At 41.2% G+C, this 20,075-nt stretch overlaps 1 protein-coding gene and 1 long non-coding RNA gene across 3 annotated transcripts in view; both read right to left on the reverse strand.

Moving 5' to 3' along the window:
- YJEFN3 (YjeF N-terminal domain containing 3) overlaps nt 1-20,075 on the reverse strand; it is a 75,793-nt gene that overhangs the window by 23,614 nt on the left and 32,104 nt on the right. The window lies entirely within an intron of this gene.
- On the reverse strand, nt 5,160-19,351 carry LOC115480398. The gene is made up of 3 exons (XR_003943819.1): nt 19,341-19,351; nt 10,835-10,842; nt 5,160-5,244 (listed from the first exon to the last, which is right to left on the reverse strand). It is a non-coding gene; the product is annotated as an uncharacterized LOC115480398 (long non-coding RNA).

Genomic DNA, 20,075 nt, shown 5'->3' on the forward strand with positions numbered 1-20,075 from the left:
ATTTTAATAAAAGGGTCCCATAGTAAATGATGGCTGATAAAGTCCAGGGTGTCCCATCTAGTGCGATGGCTCTGTTGTTTTGTATAATCAGGGGCTCTTTTACTAAGCTGCGTTAGTCGCTAATGTACCCTTAATGCAGAACAAATGGCCTACAGCAAGACACATGAAATCATCCTGCTTTATTTTTGCCATTTGTACGCTAGGCATGCAATATTTAATTTAAAAAAAAAATTGGAGGAGTGGGCAGGGAATGGGCAAAGCTCAGGTGTGGAAGCGGAAACCAACTAGCGCATGCACATTATAGTGCTGATTATCGCAGACTTCATGCAGGAGCCCTTATTGCCTCCTAAGAGACAGTAAGTGCTCTCACATTAATTGCTTTTAATGGCCACAGCACATGGCCAGACATGAAACTAGTAGAAAAAAGGCTTTTTATGGCCGCAGTAAAAATGGCCTTAGCATGGGGGGAGAGACCTGCCTAATTCTTACCACAGCTTAGTAACAGACCCCTCAATGAGCTCATGTGACAAAAGGGAAATCCTCACTTCCTCTCCCCCCCTCCCCCAATATTCTAAGGGACTGATCTCAGTTAATAGCTCAGATTTTAAACTTGATCTTGTTGAAAAATGGGAGCTTAGAAGGGATACAAAGCAATAAAACTGTTTTAAAAACCATTTACACCGGTCTTCCTTTTCCTGACCCCTTTTGATTACCCAGGATTGTTTCATTGAAAAGAGGATATATCAAGTCCCATCCCCTATCCCTATCATTGGTTACCTATCTATGGGGTATGTTTACTAAAGCGTGTTAGCGTTTTTAACGCACCTTTAAAGTTAAGGCACATTAAATGCTAATGTGCCAATACATTCCGATAGGTGCATTAGCATGTCAACCATTAATGTGCGTTAAAAATGCTAATGCACCTATAGCGTGCCTTTGTAAACACAGGTCTATATGTTAACCATCTCTGACCCAATGTACAACTTTCTTTAAATTAGTCACTTTACTTTCTAACTCCTCTTATTCTCTTACCTATCTATATGTTCCATCTTTGCTTATACCCTACACTGTCAATTAAAATGTTCTATTACGTATTGTGTTGACATTTTAAGTAGTATACTATGCCATACTTTGTATTGTTGTTTGAATATTTTTACTGCTGTAATTGTCTATTGCTCAAGTTTGATTTATTCTTACTGTACACTTCCTTGAGTGAATTTCTTCAAAAAGGCAGTAAATAAATCCTATTTAAATAAAATTCACTTATATATTCTGATGTTTGACATTTTGTGTTCATTTCTGACCTGAAGAAGGCATTGCCTTAAAAAGCTAGTCAAAAAATCTACTAAGTCCAATAAATAAAGTATCATCTTATCTTCTTTGTTTTATTTCCATTCATTACCTTTAAAATTCAAAAAAATCACTTTGTTTAAGTAAATGGTCTGGCAACCAGTCAGTGATTCTCTTAAAGCAGCTGTTACTTATTCAAAAAGGAAAATCAGATTAAGTAGAAAAGTTCCTTAATGGAAAAATGAGAGAAACCTACCACACAGTTAGTCACCAGAAGCTCTTTGATACTAATTTTTTAGATATTACAACAAAAATAAAACAAAACCTGAAGCTGTTCCTGATCCTTGGCTGCTCTCTAGTGGTCGTAAATCTACATTACAGCTCCATTATGGAGAGGTATTTTCTGTCCGTTTTCAATTTGGGTCTAGACAGAGACACTGAGGGGTCCTTTTACAAAAGCGCGCTGAAAAATGACTTGCGGTAGTGTCGGTGCGGGTTTTGGGCGTGCGCCGATCCATCTTTCAGTGTGCCTGTGATAAAAAGGCCTTTCTTAAATTTTTGCCAAAATGAAAATTGCCGCACGTCCATTTTGGGTCTGAGATCTTCCTGTCAGCCATTGACCTAGAGGTAAAGATTCATACAGTAACTGGGCAGTAGTGACCTACACGTGCCCAAAAATAAAAAATATTTTCCAGACGCATGTATCGGACGCGCGCCAAAACCGAAATTACCGCAAGAGCCACATGGTAGTTGGGCAGTAACTCCATTTTGGTGCACGTTGGGCATGCATGGACGCTTACGTGGCTTAGTAAAAGGACCTGTATATAGCTTCTTTATATCTATACACAGTCTGTAAATTGAATGGTTCAAGAGATAATGTGCACAAATTTAGAAAAAAATCCAATATATAAGCAATTTAAAAAAAACATTACAAATGAACAGAGTGAGCTGGAGATCCTGTCTTCACCTTTCTTTATGTAACTCTTCGCATAAAAGGAAGGAGAACTACTGAAAGTCCTTCAAACCAATACCATGGGGGGAAAAAAGTACATTTAATTAAATGACAGTATAGAAACTATCATATGGCTGACTACTGGCTGATTGTCATTTTGAAAGCACCCACTAGATGAACACAGCCAGAGAGTGAGAGAGATTGAGAGTAAGAGATGAGGGGGCCACCAAGTCAGTGGCATAGCCACAGGTGGGCCTGGGTGGGCCGGGGCCCACCCACTTAGGGCTCAGGCCCACCCAACAGTAGCACATGTTCAGTGGTAGCTAATGGAGATCCCAAGCTCCGCCAGCTGAAGACTTCCCCCTGATGGTAACAAAAACGCTACTCTCCACAATAACGGTACCTGCGCATGCTCAGTTTTCAGTGCATGCCTGCTGCAGACTGCCAAGATGGAAAGAAATGTTTGCTCACCAGCTGAGATATTTTTTGGGTGGTGGTTGGGGGGGGGGAGGGGGGAGGAAGAACACTTGGTGCCCACCCACTTCTTGCCTAGGCCCACCCAAAATCTGTTGTCTGGCTACGCCCCTGCACTAAGTCATTACATTTTAAACATTTAGCTGTTGTTGTTAAAGAAGAAGGATGCTTTTCAGAAAGCTGGGCTCCTGGTTCATCTCCCTTACTGTCTTGTCTGAGCAAAATTAAAAACTTTCAACAAGAAAGAGCATGAGAGTTCCTCACCCACCCAGCTCACTGAAGGATGGGGGCTGAACTTTCTGCATAAAGTACTTTATATGATGGATTTTAAATCTGAACCCCTGATTCTTGGTTAACCAATCACAGCCTTGTCAATTGTGCCCCAGAGCTTGTGTGTCTTCACTAGCTTGTCAGCTCTGTTCAGGAGGGAATCTCTTACAGTAGATGTATTTGTAGATCGCGCTGTACATTTATACAAAGCAATAAGTGCTAGTAGTTTTAGCCTCTCTGGAAGAGGCCTTGTAACGTTACAGAAACATATATGTGTTCATGCAAACACGGATAGATACAAAACAGACAGTAAGGACTCACACTTGTTACAGCTTGACTTTCATTCATCCTCCTAAACTTCTCTTGTAGAAACCATGTCCAAAAGCAAAATCAGAATTCATTTCTCATAGTCAGATATATAGAAAACTTAAATGGGTCACATGACAGAGCCAAACCGTTTGCAATTTTTTCCCCCACATTTTTTAAATTATTTTTTTAACCACAGGTCACCGACTGTTCGTTGGGACAGCACTAACCCAAGTCTGCACCACCTTCTTTATATAAATCTTATAATGAGGGCACAAGCACAGATGTTCTGCACCCTGTGGAAATCAGAATGGCTGATAATAACCTGCTTTATCCTTCCAGCAGCATGAATAATTAGCACTTTCACAAAGCTGGTGCATGAGACCCATCTGCCACGTGGCTGTAATTACTAAGGTTAATATGTGCTATTTGCAGAGTTTGGATGGAAGAGGGTTCCACACATGTATCCATGTTGCAGTTTGTAGCTGGGTAATAGGTAATAAAAAGGGAAAAGAGAAAACTGAGGGTGGAGAGTTGGAAGGTCCAAGGAACAGGGATGGTTCAAATGTTATCTGACACCCTATGCGAACCTTCAGTTATACACCCCTCCCAGAGGTGGCTTAAGATCCTATCCTTAACCCCAAGTTCAGCATCTCCCACTTAATTTCCAGCATCTCCCTTCCCTAATTCTCCTCAAGATGTCTAGCATCTCTCCTTCCCTTCCTCCTCCCCATACATCTAGCATCTCTCCTTCCCTTCTTTCCCTCCCATATATCAAGCATTCAAGCATCTCTCCTTTCCTTTCCTTCCCTTCCACCCCCTCCCCAACCTCCCCAGGTCAGGCCAGGGTAATGCTGGCTCAATCCAATGAAGGCATTAAGAACATAACATAGGTGTTGCCATACTAGGACAGACTGAAGGTCCATCAAGCCCAGCATTCTGTTTCCAACAGTGGTCAATTTAGGTTACAAGTATCTGGCAAGATCCCAAAAGAGTACAATACATTGTATGCTGCTTATCCTAGAAATAAGCAGTGGATTTTCCCTAAATCCATCTTAATAATGGGTCTTTTCTTTTAGGAAGTTATCTAAACTTTTTTTAAACCCTGCTAAGTGCTTTTACTACATTCTCTGGCAACAAATTCCAGAGTTTAATTACATGCTGAGTGAAGAAATATTTTCTTCAATTTGTTTTAAATTTACTACTTTGTAGCTTCATTGAATGCCCCCTAGTTCTAGTATTTTTGGAAACAGTAAACAAGTGATTCATGTCTACCTGTTCCACTCCACTCATTATTTTATAGACCTCTATCATATCTCCCCTCAGCCGTCTTTTCACCAAGCTGAAGAGCCCTAGCTGCTTTAGCTTTTCCTCACAGGGAAGTCATCCCATCCCCTTTATCATTTTCGTCGTCCTTCTCTGTACCTTTCTAATTCCACTATATCTTTTTTGAGAATTGCACACAGTATTAGAGGTGTGGTTGCATACAAAGACATTATAACGTCCTCATTTTTGTTTTCCATTCCTTTCCTAATAATACCTAACATTCTATTTGCTTTCTTAGCTGTTGCTGCACACTGAGCAGAAGGTTTCAACTTATCATCAACGATGACTCCTAGATCTCTTTCCTGGTCAATGAATCCTAATGTGGAACCTTGAATCATCATGTAGCTATAGTTTGGGTTCCTCTTTCCTACATGCATCACTTTGCACTTGCTCACATAAAACGTCATCTGCCATTTGGATGCCCAGTCTCCCAGTTTTGTAAGGTCCTCTTATAATTTTTCACAATCCTCTTGCAATTTAACAACTTTGAGTCATCAGCAAATTTAATTACCTCACTAGTTACTCCCATCTCTAGATCATTTATAAATATGTTAAAAAGCAGCGATGCAAGAGCAGAACCCCACTATCTACCCTTCTCCATTGAGAACATTGACCATTTAACGCTACTCGTGAGAAGGCAGTGACTAGAAACAGGGGCTGCACAGGCCACATCTCTGAAAGAATCAATATAGAATGGTTGGAGGTGGCCCAGAGAAAGTGTCTCCACAAAAAGCCATACGAGATAAGACCTAACTATGTTTAACCTGAGAAGAGGAGAGGAAGAAAGAATATAAGAGAATGTTTACATAGCTCAAATTTAAAATTCAGGTACAGACATCTAAATGGCCATTAAAATTGCACAAACTGAGTATAAATGAGTATAAAAATAAATAAATAGAACAAAATACATATATGTATAGTGGTTTACAAATAAATTGGTTAAAAATGAAGGATAAAACCACATACATTCCAAAAGAATAACATATCTAAAAAGTAAAGAATATTTCTTTATACATCATAGAGCTGAAAAACAGAAGGGTGGAATACAAAATACTGACCTTACAATAATTGATTCAAGCATTAATACTAGACAGCTACCAGCAAGGTAGAAAAATAGAAAAATGTTTGAAAATGTAACATGAAGAATCTTATGGACACATATCCATGTGCAAAAATAGTGGTAAAAGCCAAATAAAAAGGTGCTCTATACAAATGTAAAGATGAGTGATAATGAAGAGTATAAAGAATGAATACAAAGGTAAGATAAAACAGTGACACCTGGTTCTATTTGGATGGAAATTGAGGCCCTAGGGAAGTAGGTCTCCAAGCATTTCCATGAGATGTCCATTTCATCTAGAGTTTTTCTGCTTATTATATGACAATCCTGGGTTAGAATATGTTAGCAAATTTAAACAAAAAACAAAGCAGAAATATTCCCCTAACAATAAAATGCAGCAGTACAAACAAAAAAGGAGAAGGGGGCAGACCAATGTGGTTCCAACACATGTTATTTATTAACATAGTAACATAGTAGATGACAGCAGAAAAAGACCTGCACGGTCCATCCAGTCTGCCCAACAAGATAAACTCATATGTGCCACTTTTTGTGTATACCTTACCTTGATTTGTACCTGTCTTTTTCAGGGCACAGACCATAAAAGTCTGCCCAGCACTATCCCCGCCTCTCAACCACCAGCCCCGCCTCCCACACCCGGCTCTGGCACAGACCATAAAAGTCTGCCCAGCACTATCCCCGCCTCTCAACCATCAGCCCCGCCTCCCACCACCGGCTCTGGCACAGACCGTATAAGTCTGCCCAGCACTATCCCCACCTCCCACTACCGGCCCTGCCACCCAATCTCGGCTAAGCTCCTGAGGATCCATTCCTTCTGAACAGGATTCTTTTATGTTTATCCCACACATGTTTGAATTCCATTACCGTTATTTATTAACAGTTGATTATTATTGTATAACTACATCGATGACTCAATACAGTCCTGCGTTTCGGCGACACAAGCACCTGTTTCAGAAGTCAAGTAGTGTAATCATTCACAGTTGATAAATTACAAACTGATGGATGACAACTGCTGAATACAAATGTTCAGAACAACAGCATCAAGCTGTAATCGGGAAAACAACGTTAAAAACCATGTAAAATTGCAATTGAATTTACATTGTTTTTAACGTTGTAACCTGGTAACATAGTAGATGATGGCAGATAATGACCTGTACGGTCCATCCAGTCTGCCCACCACTAGGAACCAATGGAAGACTTTATGTCTACTCCAAGTGAAGGAAATCTTTCCCTAGCTCTTGGGATATCTGAGCTGAATCTTTATCCAGCATGGCAAGCATCTCCCCTCCAACTTTCTTGAATGTTATTACTATTTTTGTTTGCCTCTGGTTAGACATTTTCCATACACCAATCTCCATTTCTGTGAAGAGAGATTTTCTGATGCTACTCTTGAGTCAGTCCCCTGTGAGCCTCATACCATGATCCTTTATTCTGGAGCCTTCCTTCCTTTGTATTCATCAGTTGTCATCCATCAGTCTGTAATTTATCAACTGTGAATGATTACACTACTTGATTCCTGAAGCTGGCGCTTGTGTCACTGAAACACAGGATTGCTTATACAATAATAATTAACTGTAAATAAATAACATGTGTTGGAACCACATTGGTCTACTCCCTTCTACTTAGAATATGTTAGAAAACTAGATAACTTAGACCAGTGTTTCCCCAAGTCAATCCTGGAGTACCCCTTGCCAGTCAAGATTTCAGGATATCCACAATAAATGTGCATGAAATTGATTTGCATACACTGCTTCCATTATATGCATATTCATTGTAGATATCCTGAAAACCTGACTGGCAAGGTGATATTCCAGCACTGACTTGGGAAACACTGACATAGACCATCAAGTCTTGGCTACCTCCAAGGTTAATCAAAATCTTCTTAAAGAAAATGTGATTCTTACGGCTAAAGTTAAGACTCTGGAAAAACTCCCAAGAAAAAAACAATTTATGTATAATATATTATCTTAGGAATCCTATGATTTCTGCTTGTGAAATGCTCAGAAAATATTTGCTGGGCATTTTCAAGTATTCAGATGAAACATTGTCTCTGATTGAATTTGCCACAGAAGAAAATTCAAGCAAGTACAGAGAAAGCACAGCAGGCTGGACAATTAACCTTGGACAGTCTTGGAAAAAAAAAAGAGTTGACTCAGCTCAGGGAAGAATTAGCTGCAATAAAAATGGCCTCACCTGGGTTATCAGAACATAACAGTCCACTCCCGCAGGGAATCAAACAACCCAGGAATAGATGATTACAATAGGATCTGGCATGGTATTATACGTAGCACAGAGATACCCACTCCCCCACAGAATACCCCTGAGAAATGCCTTTTCTGTCTTGGAAAATGATGATGCCACAATAACAGAACCCAAATTAGCTTCAGAGAAACAAAATGTCATCCAGTGTACCATGAAACCCTCAGGCAATGTCAAAATGCCACAAAACAGAAAATTGTTACTCCTTGGAGACTTTGTTATTAGAGGCATTAATTTGAAAACAGTTCAAGGGACAAAAAAAGGCTAAATGTCTCTCAGGATCCTCAGCTAGCAGGAACACAGAGCAAATTGAGAGTGAAATCAGAGAAGAAAATAAGGAGTCTAAAACTGATGTTATTATAATATTATCAATCTGGGAACAAATGACTTGGCTAGAAACAACACCTCTGAAGCGCAGGGAAACTTCCAAATTTTGGGAGGAAGACTTAAACTCTACAGCATTTTCAGAAGTTCTACCTGTTCATAGTAAGGAAAAAGAGAGGCTGCATCACACAACCAGCTTTAATACATGGTTCTAGGCCTGGTGTAAGCAAGAAGGCTTTAAATATATCGGTAGTTGGGGCAATAGATGGAAAAACAAGAGGCTATATTTTAATGAGGGTCTGCAACTTTCTGTGGCAGGAAGAAGGATCCTAAGTAATTAAAAAAAACTGTAGCAATATGTGGGTAGGTATTTAAACTAAAGGAAGGGGGTGGCAGATGGAAGAAAAGTACAAGATATTGCCCCTAGCAAAAGCATTATACCTGCAAATTGATGGGAAAATGTGGGATACAAATGCTACAAATATAATAATAGCAAAAAAAATAATAATAATAATCACTCTTCAACCAAAAAGGGCAGGAAGACACTTGAATAAAATCCAAGCAAGCCAACCAAAAAGTGCTGGAAGGCTATGAGCACAAATTCTCACAGTCTAGGCAACAAAATTTCTGATATGAAAGCCATAATGGTGGAAGTGGACTTGGACATTTGGCCATTACACAGACGTGGGTCAGTGAGTCTTGTGAACTAGATATCTCAGTACTTGGCTATAATCTATTTAGGAGGGATAGAAAAACGGAAAAGGGGGAGAAGTAGAGCTGAAATGTAGGGCTGTGAGGAAAACAGAAGACATTGTGGATCGTCTTTGAAAGAGACGTTGTCACTTCCATTCTCATAGGTAAAGTCTATAGATTTCCAACTCAAACAGAACTGGACAGGGATCTGAACAATATCATCCTGAAAGTCAGAATGAAAGGAGAGGTGATAATACTGGGTGACTTGAGTCTACCGGATGTGAATTGGAGAGTATCCCATCTGCCAATCTGGAGAGAAGTCGAAAGATTGTGGATATCTTACAAGGAGCTTTGTTCAGACAAATGGTGGCAGAACCCATTAGGGGAGCATTGGCACTGGATTTAGTTCTCACAGATGCAGAAAGTGTGTCTAATGTCTAGGTGGGTTCCCAATTGTGCAGCAGTGATCATCACATGTTCCCCAAACATGGGGAAAAAAGCCAACATTAAGCCTATTCTAAAAACTTCTGTGTCTGATCCCTTAGGTCTCTCGAATTACCATCCAATTTCTAATTTATGCATTACCTCAAAGATAACAGAAAAGGTGGTATTTGATCAACTACTTTCCCATGTAGAGCAAACGAATATTCCGCACCCTTGACAAACAGGTTTTAGAGCTACACACAGTACAGAAACTACAGTGATTGCGTTGATTAGTGAACGTCACACTATTCAAGAAAGGGGAGAAATTGCTCTCATTTTCTTAGATTTGTCAGCCGCTTCCAACCTTGTGGATAATTCATTACTTTTAGCGCATCTCCAGTTGAGAGGCTTGGCTAATACTACTTTTGCTTGGTTAAAATCTTTTCTTACACAGCCAGTGTTTTTGGTATCTGTTAACAATGACACCTCTTCCAATTATGAGCTAACCTGTGGAATTCCTCAGGGATCAGTTCTTTCACCACACTTTTTAATATTTTCCTAAGTCTTCTTGCAACATTACTTCAGGGCTATAATATATGATTTTTTTATTTATGCAGAAGATATTCTTTTGATATATTCTACACCCCCTTTTTCAGTAAATTTGAAACCTCTTCAAAATGCACTCTCTTCATTCTTTGTTTGATTAACTTCTCATAAACTTGTACTTAATACTGGAAAGATAACTGCTTGTTAGTTTACTGGTTCCTTTAGTACGCCATCTATACCATTGATACTTTTTGGTGAACAGATTACTCCTCTGTTGACTCATTTCGTTATTTAGGGGTATACATTGATTCTAAGCTTTCATTTGACAAGCAAATTCCTAATGCTGTAAAATCCGGTTTCATTTGGTTACATCATTTGCGTTCAATTTGATATTATTTAGATTTCAATTTATTACATACATTTCTTCATGCTTTTGTTATCTCCTGTCTAGATTACTGCAATACAGTCTATGCAGGTCTCCCTCAATTTCAATTATGCAGACTTCAAACTATACTATACTATACATTGCTTATAGTTCGCAAACACCTGAACAGTTTGATGCGGATTACAAAATTCTGCAATTCAAATGTTGTTTAGGGCTCAGGGCTCTGTTTTCTTTTCAATATCTATACTCTTGCTTTCCTTCTCATTGTTTAATATTATTCTCTATTTTCCTAAGTATTTTCTCAATGTGGCAGATATAACCCTATATCCTATTATATATGTGATATAATTGAAATATTATAAACTGAAAAAGGCTTTGGATAAGCACAGAAGTCCCTGATTTGTGAAGACGTGGGGAAAGATAAAAATCAGCCAGGGGTCTATGGTGATGCATCAGAATGAAACTGGGCGGCATGGCTAGAACTTATCTGCCATCAGTCTCCATCTCTCACCTCTCTCTCTCTCTCTCTTTTGTTTCACATGTAGCAGAAATGTTAATCTGGCTGCAAGCTTGTTACAGCAGACCAGGAAACTCCAGATCCTGTGTCCTCCTAACCCTTTATTTAAACGATAATTGGGTTACCCATCTCATGATTATGGAATGGAACCACAATGGCAGCCAGACAAGGTTTTGAAAAGGAAAAATGGCAAATCACATAAAACAAGAAAAGGCACATCCAGTGCCAGCCCTTCCACTAGGTGGGCTAGGTATCCACCAAGGATAGCACAAGATGGAGGGCAGTGGTGTATCAGCATAACCAGCAAGACAGCAGCAAAGCAGTGGTGGCCTTTTGAATACCAGCATGTGCTCAAGACCTGCCCTGACCACCCCTTCCAGCAGGAGAAGGGGCGAGATGCGGCAAGTTTGAGTGCATGCGGGTGCTCGAAGGCTCATTTTGATGCAGGCTCAAGTTATTCTCGGGAGATAGGGTGGCAGTGGTGGCAGGGAGTAGGAGAGAGATTCTGGGTACCTGGATGGAAGGGGAGATGCTGGACTAATGGGACTGGGGGCATGATTGAAGATTCAAGTATTTGAGTCTACTAGTTGAATCTTCACTTTGTGTTCTCTCCCTACTTCCCCAGGCCTTTGGAGGCTCGTGTTGGAGCACTTGCTCTTCCTTCACCCCCAGGCTACTCCTTTGTGGAGCGATGCAGATCTCTAGCCTCCTTTTCTGCTTTCCTATCAAATTTGTACTTCATTTCCTTGCTGTGTTTTTTCCTGTTATTAATACTTTGTAAACCACTGTGATGGTGCGCTGCCTGTGGCAGTATATCAAAGAAAGGTGAACTTGAACTTGTAAGGTGTCAGATGCTCTAGGACTGGCCCTGGACACAACACACTTCCTGCTGCAAGGTTCACAGATGGGGCTAAAAGGTCTTATAAGAAGGAGTTAAAAGGGGAGAGACAGAAACCCTGCCAGAAAAGTGCTCATAGGATCAGCTTCTTCCGTTCTTTCTTTTCTTGTAAATAAGCACTAGAAGCAAGGTTACTCTGTCTGATGCAACTCCATCAAGGCTGCAAAGCTGTAATTACAGTAATTTTGTGCTGAATGTACCAGTACCTGCTCATGTCAACACAGCTGAGTCTTATTCTGTTATTATGAGAAAAGAAATGTGGAAACTTAAAGGATGGGTAAAGGGATACAGAGCATATCGCCTCTAGGAGTGGAGAGCTCAGGAGATGGGTGTAGGGTATACAGATCCCGTCACCTATAAGACTGGAGGACCCAGAGGATGGGCACAGGGACACAAAGTATGTCACCTCTAGGAATGGAAGGCTCAGGAGATGGATAGGGATGGAGCTTGTCATCACTAGCACTGGAAGTTCAGGGGATGGGTAACATAGCAAATGATGGAAGATAAGACCTGCATGGTCCATCCAGTTTGCCCAAGGTAGCCAGAGTCATACTTGCCACTCCATTCAGGTTACACTCCTTCATGATTAAGTACTGATATCACAAACAGGCCAGTCATAAATTTGGCACCATATAAGCCTTGGCCCCTCTCCTCTGCTTCTGCATCCCACCTGCGTGGAAACAGGAAGTTGAGTCAGAGAGAGTGGGAGTGGGACACATCAGAGGAAAGGTGTCAAGGCAGGCTGCAGACAGCGTATGTGACTCAGTACTGTTTTCTAGAGGAAAAACAAGTTCTAAGGTATGGAGGGGGGGGTGCTTATAAGACAGGAGGAGATGCCAGATTGAAGGCAGTGGGTAGTTGAGAGAGGAAAAAGTGCTGGATCAGGGCAGGGCATGGGGAGAGAGAAATGGGGGAGATACTGGATCACACTGATTGCAATCATTTTTTCATATTTTTAGTTGATTTTTAATATCACATGATTTTATGTAGTGATTACAGTCTTTTCTATGCAAGCACTTTCTTCCATAATCTTTTAGTGATTTTTGGATTAACATGCTTGAAAATAGTAAGTCTTTTCATATTTAGAATGATTTAGCACTTTAGACCTCTGTGGTGTGCTTGTACACCTAGCAAGTAATTCCTGTTGCAATGTGCCTGAGAGGGAACTTTGTGCATGAGAACTGCTGCTGCCTTATGTTCTTGGAACATACTTTCTTTTGTTTTGCTGGTTTGTTTTTTTTAATATCCACTGCACTGACTCACTTCTTTTTCTTACATTTTTAGGACGAGCAAGTGTTGCCAGAAGGAAACAGTTGTTTCTAGTTTTTCCATTCTGGGAATGTGATTTCCTGTGTATCTATTGTCTCTATTAGCTTTCTGTATGCCAATTTATTTTTTTTTATGATGCTTTGTAAGTTGCTCTTATAAGTGTTCATGATCATCAGCATTTCTTTAAATTACGTATTATGGTTATTGTTTTACTAACAACTTAGATATTTTATTTGTTGCATAATTTATATACATGGTAAGGATGCAAGTTAATCGCAGTTAACTATGTGATTAATGCATTAATCAATAATTGCGATTTTAAAAATTGATTGCAATTAAATTTAATCACATTGCAGCATCTCCCGTCTCCTCCAAACATCTCTTCTGCTCTCTTCCACTCCTGACCCCTGCCTTCAGCATGATCCAGCATCTTTCCCTCCAACCTAGAATTCAGCATCGCCCCCTGCATGTCAGCCTACCTTAAAAATGGTCTTCTGTTAGACCCAAGCAGGGTCAGTGATGCACATACTTTGCCTGAGGTCTGTTCCAAAGCTTTCCCTCTGGCCTGTTCTGCCTCCTCTGATATCACTTCCTGTTTCTGTATGGGCGGGATGGGTCAGAGGGAAAGCTTTGGACCTAGACACAGGCAGCCACTGCCAGGGACCAACAGAAGACCATCTTGAAGGAAGACTGGGGGGGAGATGGGAATTGAGAGCAAACCCTGTGTGGGGGAAGTAGAGTGAGCTGCAAACCTGCAAGCAGAACTGGAGGGGTCACCCGTGGAAGCTATTGCCAAAGCAGTACACTCTAGCAGCCATGAAAAGCACTTTGTATTGCTCATCACCAAGTTTGTGTTGCTACTCATAAGGGTGGAAGAGAGGAAGGGTCAGGTGTTGAACAATAGCAGAGAGGGAGAGAGAAAGAGATAATGCACCTAGGGGAAGAGGAAAGGTGGGGAAGGAAGAGAAAGAGCAATATTTTGAATCTAGGTGGACAGGAGGTAGGGAGACTATCAGTCCTTTATGGAAGGAAGGGGGATGGGATTTGATATATTGTCTTTCTGTGGTTACAATCAAAGCGGTTTACATATTATATACAGGTGCATATTTTGTGCCTTAGCCAATGGAGATTTGTCTAGAGTCACAAGGAGCTGCAGTGGGAAATAAATAAATAGATAAATAAACAAACATCAATCGTGAGATTGATTGCGATTAAATTTTTTAAATCATGCAGTTAAAACGTTTACGTGGAATGCGGCCCTATGGTGTTCATAATGTTTAAATATTGTTTGACAGTCGCCCCTTACACAATCTTTGAGTCTTTTTTATCAAACTGCACTAATGGTCCCTGGTGCAGCAATGCCAACAAAGTGAATGGGCTTCGTCAGCACTGCCATGCGGGAATCGCGGGGTCCTTTGTCTAGGAATTACATGGCCATGGTGAACTTTGTGTTCTAATACCCTCATAAGATTGTCACAATAAAAAGTGTCTTCCATGTGCATAAGTCTTCTCGTCTTTGTGATCTGCTGTGGTTCCTCTCCCAAGGGACATATAGGAGTGAGGTAGATACCACACCATTCATGGAAGAGTATTGGTGTGAAACTGCCAAAACTGAAAGTGAACAAAGCCTAGGTCCAATTCCAACTGAGGTTCAGCTGAGTCTATTGAAGGATATGTTCAGAGATGGAATCTGGAGAAGGGCAATTAAAGTCCCTCTTCACAACAGTGGTGTTGGAAATTACAGGTCAGTTAAGCCTCCCCTTGATATACACTCTTGATCTAATTCTATGATTACCCAATCCCATCCTGATTACTTTTATGGGAGATAAGATATGATCTTTTAAGTCTGACACTGCCCCATCTTTTTTGCACACTTATCTGTTTGCTTTTCAAGTTGTAATAGTTTAGGCAATAATGAGCCTGAGGGGCAGCTGTCAAGCATCCCTGAAGGTGGGAAGGATTGCTGTTTAAAGCACAGCTCAGGAGCCAATACACAAAGCATTAGCGCAGCTTTAATCTGGTTTTACTGGCTGAGCAATGCTCAAATGGTTTCAGTGCTTGTATTAACTCACGTCAAAACCATTACCATTGGCCACATTAAAGTGCATTAAAAATGCATGTTAATGCGGCCATTTGGTATTCGCTGGCCATGCTTAAAAAAGGTTCTCATGTGCTTTGTGTGTGGGAAACTTTTCTCCAGGTCCATGACAGTGTAGAAAGGTTGGATGAGAGGAGCAGTGTCTAGCAGGACCCCTGCTCTCCCTTCAACCCAACCACCCTGCCCTGGAGTGCTTTGTGCAGCAGCCTCAACCCTATCCAAACACCTTTCCTCCAACCCCCTCCCAGTTTAAAAATGGCCCTCCCTCCCTCCCAACCTGACCCAACTCTCACTTCTGACATGACCTGATTCCCCCCTCCCCTAATATTAAAAAAAAACCTCATTGGTGTTGCCTTGTCTTAGTCCCCAGGATTGTGAGGCTTTGCAGTAGCCGATCTCAGCCCAGGAGATTCTTAGCGACATAGAGAGGCTCCCTTGGCAAAATCTTCTGGACAAGAAGCATGAGTGCAGTGTTTTAGAAAACATTATAAGAGCATGTTTCTTTGCCTTTAGCGGCCTATTATGGACAGGTTTGTGAGGCAACTGTATTTCCACCACATGCCAATCGCTTCATCATAGTGGTTTTGCCTATGCGAGGTTACAACCCCATGTCTGTGGGGTCATTTTCCCCTATTTCTTTACTAAACTTTGAAATTAAGCATATGGCCAAGATCATTGCTACCAGCTTGGTGGAGCTATAATTCTGATCAAGTGGGCTTTGTACAGTCTCAGCAGGCAGTTTAGAATGTCCGTAGGGTCATGGCTGCCTTGGGCCATTGTGCCACTGGGAATATCTCGGCTTTAGTGAAGCACAAAACTCTTTTGATTGTGTCCACTGGGATCATCTGTTGCTCTTATTGGACAAAGTATGGTTTGGGAGGTCCTTTCTTGGATCAGATAAAAATTTTGTATACTAATCCTGTGTTGGCACTGCTGATCAACAGTGGGCTCTCTGAGTGCTTTTCATTGGCATGGGGTACCTGTCAGGGGTGCCCTTTGTTACTGCTATTGTTTGTGCTTGCTCTGGAGCCCTTGTTGATAGCACTGCAGGCAGATCAGGGGCTGCGAGACCTACAAATTGATGGGAAGGAGGTGAAGTGTATGGCATTTGCTTACCCTCTCTCCTTCAGCTTTTATACTTAGTGTGTTAACATGGGAGGGTCTCTGGTTTGCTGTTTAACCTTGCCAAGTCAGAAGCTATGGCCATGGGGGGGGGGGGGGGGTACCAGTATGAAGAATGGGCAGTAGACTTTCCTTTGCAGAAGGTGTCCTCTAAATTGAAATATTTGGGGATTTACTTAACTAGCAAGGTGACAGATGCTTATGGGGCAAATTATACTGTCTTTTTTAAAAACTCCTTGGATGTTCTAACCCTTTGGACGTCGTTGGCATTGTCCCTTTACTCCCTTAGTTGGCATATTGCGTTATATAAAATGGTTTTATTTCCCAAATGGTTGTATGTATTACAGGCTTTTTCAATGTATCTCACTAATCGTGATATTAATCTTTTCCAGAAAAGTTTGTGTACGATTCTGTGGGATAATAAAAGGCTGAGAGTTTCTTTACAGCAGCTTCTTTATCCTTCGGCCAGGGAGGCCCAACTTTACCTGACTTGAGGCATTATAATGTGACTTGTATAAGGAAACATTTAATGGACTGAATTAATGGCACTACTTATTTCACTCCGGTCACCTTGGAACAACAGCTGATTGCACCCACCCACTTGCTCTACTATCTGCATACTAAGTACTCTACTCATATTGTGAAAGTCAAAGCGCAACCGATCTTAAAAACAATGCAACAGGGATTGTGTTGGATTTGTAAGCAACTAAGCTTTCTTCTAACTCTACAATGTTACTTCCACTGTGGGGTAATAGACACTTAGATCCCAATTTGCAGAGATGGTCTCAGCATGTCTTGACTTACATCCATAACCTGGTGACTGAGGATAGAACCATGAATCCTTTGAGACTCTCCAGATGGAGGGCAGCTTAAGATCTTCTGATTGGTTTGCTTATCAACAGGTTGTCACCACATATTTTCCCTAGATGCTACAACTTTAAATGAGGATGCAGTGGACATAAGTACATAAGTATTGCCATACTGGGATAGACCGAAGGTTCATCAAGCCCAGTATCTTGTTTCCAACAGTGGCCAATCCAGGTTACAAGTACCTGGCAAAATCCCAAAACAGTACAATACATTTTATGCTGCTTATCCTAGAAATAAGCAGTGGATTTTCCCCAAGTCCATTTTAATAATGGCTTATGGACTTTTCTTTTAGGAAGCAAGTGAAACCTTTTTTAAACCCTGCTACACAAACCCAGACACACAATATCGACCGGCTTACCTTTATTCACTTGTTTGTTCACCCCTTCAAAGAAATGTAATAGATTGGTGAGGTAATATTTCCCTTCATTAAATCCATGTTGGCTTTATCTCATTAATCCATGCTTTTGAATATGCTCTGTTATTTTGATCTTTATAATAGTCTTTACAATTTTGCCCGGCACTCATGTCAGGCTCACTGGTCTATTATTTCCCGGATCACCTCTAGAACCTTTTTAAAAACTGGCATTACTTTAGCCACCCTCCAATCTTCCGGTACCATGCTTGATTTTAAAGATAAATTACATATTATTAACAATAGTTTTGCAAGTTCATTTTTCAATTCTATCAGTACTCTGGGATGAATACCATCTGGTCCATGTGATTTGCTACTCTTCAATTTGTCAAATTATGCCATTACATCCTCCAGGTTATAAAGATTTCATTCAGTTTCTCTGACTCGTCAGCTTTGAATACCATTTCTGGCACCGGTATCTCTCCCAAATCTTCCTCAGTGAAGACCAAAGCAAAGAATTCATTTAATCTCTCTGCTATGATTTTGTCTTCCCTGAATGTCCCTTTTACCCCTTGGTCACCTAGGGGTCCAACTGATTCTTTTGCTGGCTTCTTGCTTTTAATATACCTAAAAACAATTCACTATCAGGCTTATTTTTGAAAGAGAAGGGTGCCCATATTTCGACACAAATCGCAAGATGGGCGTCCTTCTCACAGGGTCGCCCAAATCAGCATAATCTAAAGCCGATTTTGGGCATCCTCAACTGCTTTCCGTCGCAGGGAAGACCAAAGTTCACGGGGGGGGGGGGGTGTTCGAAGTATAGCGAAGGCAGAACTGGGGCGTGCCTAACACATGGGCATCCTCGACTGATAATGGAAAAAAAGAAGGGCGTCTCTGACGAACTCTTGGACGATTTCACTTGGTCCTTTTTTTCTTATGACCAAGCCACAAAAATGTGCCCTAAATGACCAGATGACCACCAGAGGGAATCAGGGATGACCTCCCCTTACTCCCCCAGTGGTCACTAACCCCCTCCCACCCTCAAAAAATGTTTTTTTTTTTTTAAATTTTTCCAGTCTCTATGCCAGCCTCAAATATCATACTCAGCTCCATGACAGCAGTATGCAGGTCCCTGGAGCATTTTTAGTGGGTGCAGTGCACTTCAGGGCAGGCGGACCCAGGCCCATCCGCCCTACCTGTTACACTTGTGGTGGTAAATGTGAGCCCTTCAAAACCCACCAGAAACCCACTATACCCACTTGTAGGTGCCCCCCTTCATCCATAAGGGCTATGGTAGTGGTGTACAGTTGTAGGGAGTGGGTTTGGGGGGGAGTTGGGGGGCTCAGCACACAAGGTAAGGGAGCTATGCACCTAGAAGCAATTTCTGAAGTCCACTGCAGTGCCCCCTAGGGTGCCCGGTTGGTGTCTTGGCATGTCAGGGGGACCAGTGCAGTACGAATGCTGGCTCCTCCATGACCAAATGGCTTGGATTTGGTCGTTTCTGAGATGGGCATCCTCGGTTTCCATTATGGCTGAAAATCGGGGATGACCATCTCTAAGGTCGACCTAAATTTCGTGATTTGGGCGTCCCCGACCGTATTATCGAAACGAAAGATGGACGCCCATCTTGTTTTGATAATATGGGTTTCCCCGCCCCTTCACCGGGATATCCTGTGAGGACATCCTCAGGAAAACTTGGGCGCCCCTTTCGATTATACCCCTCCATGTGTTTTTGCCTCCAACGCAATCTTTTTTTTTTTCAAAGTCTCTCTTTGCCTTCCTTATCAGCACTTTGCATTTGGCTTGCCATTCCTTATGCTAATAAGAAACAGCATAAGGATCCTTCTTCCATTTTCTGAAGGATAGCTCAAATAGCTTCCCTTCACCTCACTTTTTAACCATGCAGGCTGTTGCTTGGCCATTCTTCCTCCTTTTTCAATATAACTGGTCTGAGCTTCCAGGATGGAATTTTTGAACAGCATCCTTGACTGATGTAAATTTTTGATCTTCACAGCTGCTCCTCTAAGTTTTTTTCACTGTTCATCTCATTTATCATAGTCAATTTTTGAAAGTTAAATGCTAACATATTGGATTTCCTGTATTTACTCCAGAGCCAATTTCAAATCTGATCATATTACGATTATTGTTATCAAGCGGCCTCAGCACCATTACCTCCTGCACCAGATCATGTGCTCCACTAGGTCTTGCTGCCGTGTTTTGGACTGATTGCAGTGATTTTAGTGTGTTTTCCTTGCACCCTATGTATGCTGCATTGCAGTAGTCTAGTTGCAACAGTATTGTTGATTGGACCAGTATTCAGAAAGACTGTCTAGGAAAACAGTCTCTTATTCTTCTCAGTTTCCATAGTGTTCTGAAGTATTTTGATGTTACTGCTGATATTTGATTGTCCAGTGTTAGGTGTTTGTCGAGAATGATTCTTAGTATTTTAGGTCTTGTTTCGATGTGGTATGTTTGTTGGTTGATTGTGAATTTTTGGTAGGATGTGGGGTTGTGTGGACTGGATAGTACTAGGACTTTGGTTTTGTCTTTGTTCAATTTGAGTTTGAAAGTTGTTGCCCATCTTTCCATGAGATCCAATCCTTTTTTATTTTGTCCTGTATGTTTG

This window comes from Microcaecilia unicolor, chromosome 11 (genome assembly GCF_901765095.1).
Source record: "Microcaecilia unicolor chromosome 11, aMicUni1.1, whole genome shotgun sequence".
Classification (NCBI taxonomy): Eukaryota; Metazoa; Chordata; class Amphibia; order Gymnophiona; family Siphonopidae; genus Microcaecilia; species Microcaecilia unicolor.